The 4,672-nt window shown below is 39.8% G+C and overlaps 1 long non-coding RNA gene across 1 annotated transcript; it reads left to right on the forward strand.

Annotated features, from left to right (window-relative positions):
• Positions 1-2,860: 2,860 nt before the first annotated feature.
• LOC117656095 (uncharacterized) lies at positions 2,861-4,252 on the forward strand. Its single transcript, XR_004588882.2, has 2 exons — positions 2,861-2,939; positions 3,829-4,252. It is a non-coding gene; the product is annotated as an uncharacterized LOC117656095 (long non-coding RNA).
• Positions 4,253-4,672: the final 420 nt, after the last annotated feature.

The following is a 4,672-nucleotide window of genomic DNA, read 5'->3' on the forward strand; positions in this document are numbered from 1 at the left end:
TCTCAGCTGATTTGCTCTCAGCTGTTTTGCGGAGGGCTCTGTTGCTAGCTAGCTGCAAAGAGGTAAATTGCTGGAGCAAATGTTTTTTTCCCCTAGCTATGCTGAAAAGCGAAACTGAAAGTAAAGCAGGGTCTTTGCTGCAACGTGACAAAATGAGGCAGAGAGAGATTTCTTTTTCTTTTTCCTCACCAAAAAAGGTAGGTGCAAAACTGCAAACAATGGGAAATTTAGGGCAAAAGAGGAGGTTCAGGATTTTAAAACACAAAAGGAAAAAAGCTCTATTTAACTAGGGAATTGTAATAATTGAGATACTATTAATTGTATATTGTGTTGAAAGCAGAAATGGTTAAGTTGTGGTTTGGAGGAATATATGGGGGAAATTATTTGGTTTATTATTATTGGTAAATAAAATTAATTAATTTGTAAGAAATTGGATTGCATGGAAATAATTGGAATATTCATGTTCATATTGATTAATATACAAAAAAAGTAATATAACTAATTGATTTATATTAAAATGTTGAATTTGTATTAAACAACTGTAATATTACATAATTAACCAATGTGAGGATGGATATAAAAATAGATGACAATGGGAAGGGGTATAATATAGAATAGAAGGGAAAAATTGAATTTGATTAAGATTAGAGATGAGGATGAAGGGTAATATTGGTTTTTTAAAAAAATAGATGAGGAATAAATATGGCAAAAAGGAAATATAGAAATTGTAAATTTAATTGAAATGACTAAACACTGTTTAACTTGTGAACCGGCCAAATACTCTGTTCAAAGAAAATACATTGTATGTTTGTATGTGTGTTTCTAATTATTGCTATTTATTCATATTTGTTATCTTTTATTCTTTAAAGTTTAACAATTCATTCTTTATCTTAATATCTTTATATTTGTTTGGGGTTGCCTTTCTTCCATTTCATCTTTTTTATTGTACAGCAATCTTTCTCCTCAAACCTACCACCTCTCTCTTTTCTTTCCTTCTTACTTTCTCCCCCCCCGCTTCTTCTCCTCCCTACTTCCTCTTTCTTTCTCCTTCTCCTCTTCTCTTCCTCCCTCTCTTACCTTCACTCCTACTCTAATTTCCCTTCCCTTCCTTCATCCCTCTCTATCGCTGTATCCTTTTATGCATATGGACTACTCAGGGGGCTGAAAAAGTTATTTTTGACTGGTCTTCGCACTTTTGACCAGTCTTCGAACTTACGACTGTCCTCACATTTTACGTTTTTGCCCTATCTTGTCACCATGGTGAAGAGAAGCAGTTGTGAAATGAGTGACACGGTTGTTAAGAATGCTACAATGGGCATAAATGATGACCAGTCATAAGTGCGAAGACCGGTCAAAAGTGCGAGGACCTGTTAGAAATCACTTTTTTCAGCTCTCTGTGTAGTCCTTTTGTGCACATGGACTACTCAGAGGGCTGAAAAAGTTATTTTTGACTAGCGACCCCCCCCCCCCCCCGGGTCAATGGTGTCCCTCTTTACCAATGTTAAAATCTGGTCACCTTATACTACAGATTTTCATCATATTGTATGCACTTAGGAGTTTCAGTTCTAGAGTACACATAACTAAATGGATACCTTATTATTTGGTGTTGTGTGCACCAGATTTTACTGGTACAATTATTATCATGCACTTTCTCACTATGGGATGGTGAATATATATAACTACTGTGTTTCCCCGAAAATACGACATGTCCTGAAAATAAGGCCAAGCCTGATTTTTAGGCTGGGTGTAAATATACGCCCTCCCCGAAAATAAGCCCTAGTGAAGGGTTGGGTGTGGGCAGCACAGAAGGCAGCCCTTCCCTTCCTTGGTCAGCTAATGGCAGCTGGGCTTATTAATGGCAACCCATGGATCAGCTGAGCTGATTGGGAGCTGCCCCAGAGTTCTTGGCACTCATCCGCCTCCCATCCATCCATCCCCCTAGCCTGAAAACTCCCACCCTGCTCACAGGAGAGCAGCCGCCCAGCACTTCTTGCCACTTAGTGCCCACCCAGCAGACACACCCCCCCCTGGCCAGGCAAAACATCACTCACCAACCGAGTGGTATCCCAGGATCACGATGTGGGTGAAGCCAGTGAGCACCAGGTCCTTGAGGTGCCTGCACTGCTGCCATTCCAGCACTGAGGCTGGGATGGCAAACCCTGGCTGGAAGCCGCTGGAAGCAGAGAAGAGGCTGGTTGAGCCAGCTGTCTGCTGCTGAGTCTTTGAGAGCCGGGGCAGAGAGTCTTCTGGCAGCCGTGGCAGAGAGGCGGTGAAGGGTGAAGGGAGCCACAACCCCGCATGGGGAGTCTGTGCTGCCGCCATCCCAGCACTGAGGATGGCTTCCTCTGCAGCTTCCAAACCCCATCTGGAAGTGGAGAAGAGGCCGGTCAGGCCAGCCGCCTGCTGCTGAGTCTTCTGGGAGCTGGGGCAGTCGCATGGGCCTGCAGGAAGTCCCACTCTATGGTTCCAGGTCCATGGGGCTGCCCTGGCTCCCAAAAGGGAGGTAATGTCAAACTGCCTTTTTATTTTTGCCAAGAAAACTGGGTGGATATGGCTTACACAAGTTTAGCCAGCTGACAATGAAATTTCCAGGTTGAAAGGCCACTTAATATAAAAGAACACTGAACACTGAACTTACATGAGTATAACAGAATAATCAAAGCAATAGTCTTTCTAATAGTAATATACTTGTGTGAAAGCTGAATATTGAAAAAGAGTGAGAGAAAGTATGGAGATGCCTTTGAATTATGACTCTGCATAATTTACTGTTACATGTTACTGAGAAAACAATGGCCTGCAAGAAGAACCAATCAATCAAGTAAGCTCAGACCATATAAAAACTGACTGCTTCCTTGAGGTAATAAGGAGCAAGTAGAAAGTCACATACTTTGGACATGAGTTGGGAGTGGACAATGGACTAGAGAAAAGGACTATGCTTGGTGAGGATACGGGAAATAGAAAAGGGAAGACAATGGATAAGACAGATCATAGAATCAAATAAATTACAAAGCTGTCTTTGGAAAAGCTACAAATCACTACTAGAAAAAGTTTGGGAAGGGAGTTTATCCAATTATCTCTGAGGATCCTGACTTAATGGCAATTAGCTATGCAGCTAAATTGTTATTAGATGACTCACGGACTTAAAAATCCTTGCTAATCACCTGCAGATCGCTTGGTGATATATAAATAGATCTTATTTTATTTTCTTTATCCTCTCCTAATGTAAAATATAGGGATGCAGTGGCTCAGTGGCTAAGATCCTGAGCTTGTTGATTGAAAGTTCGGCAGTTCAGTGGTTTGAATCCCTAGTGCTGAGTAATGGGGTGAGCTCCCATTATTTGTCCCAGCTTCTGCCAACCTAGCAGTTCAAAAGCACGTAAAAAAATGCAAGTAGAAAACTGGGACTACCTTTGGTGGGAAGGTAGCAGCGTTCTGTGTGCCTTTGGCATTTAGTAATGCTGGCCACATGACCACGGAGACATCTTCGGACAGCGCTGGCTCTTCAGCTTTGAAACGGAAATGAGCACCACCTCCTAGAGTCAGGAACAACTAATACATATGTGCGAGGGGAACCTTTACCTTTACCTTTAATATAAAATAATTACTGGAATGATCAATAAAAGACAGAGTTGCTCACAGATTCTAGGCAGAACTATTTAAAAGGTGAAACTGCTTCAGACATTCATCCTGAAATTAATTTGTGGCTTAGAAATTCAATAACTAAAAGGCATCCATTTGAATTATTTTAAAGACAGTTTTGGTACATCTCCCTCCTTAGCATCTGATTCATAATTAATTAGGGAAAACTATGCTTTTTTCATTTTGTAGAATTTCTGTTCCACTTGTCCATCTGTGATGATTAAAACAACTTACAAAATGACTATAAACATAGAACAGCAAACAAGACTATTCAGACAAAAGAGAAGTGTGTAAAAACAAGAGCATCAGGAGCATTGATTCATTATATTCAGCTCATCAACAAAATGACTATTGAAATAATACACAAGTTGGTTGTCCTGAAAGAAGACCTACACATTAAGAGAAAACTTCAGCTATTTCATTTGTTCATTAGAAAAAAACTATTAACTGGGAAATTCAGCATAATCAGTACATGTACACCTGCTTAAATAATGTTCACCTGAATCTAAGTAGAACTCTTTTACACAAAAAAAATCTGTAAGTCATTCACCTACTATTATTTATTAACTAACTTGGATTTGCTAATTACCAAATAAATGAGATGAACTTCTTATATGCAGAAGTATGCCTCCGTTTTCCTGCCCTCCATTTCCCCTTCTCCTCTTACATCCACATATAGACATTACACCGTTATATGATTTCAGTGTTAAAGGGCAATGTAAACTGAAGACTGACAAATATTCCCTACAGAAGATAAAAACATGGATTGCCCACTCTGTTTTCCAACATGATCAGGATGCTTAAGAGGTCAAGACCTGGAGTAATATATCTTTCTGTTCCACAATGGCCAGCCTAAATCTTCATGGAAATAAAAGTTTATTGTGGGAACACAGAATATAGTTTTTAATGTTTCTACAAATACACGGTTTGGAGAAAGATATGACTTGCAGGATTCCTAGCCTTTCAAATGTTGGTCGTTCTGCATATAGTCTCTAAAATGTCTTGCTGCTTGCAAGGAAAAGTGAAAATAATA

Source organism: Pantherophis guttatus, chromosome 4 (assembly GCF_059756535.1).
Source record: "Pantherophis guttatus breed Tessera chromosome 4, ASM5975653v1, whole genome shotgun sequence".
Lineage (NCBI taxonomy): Eukaryota > Metazoa > Chordata > Lepidosauria > Squamata > Colubridae > Pantherophis > Pantherophis guttatus.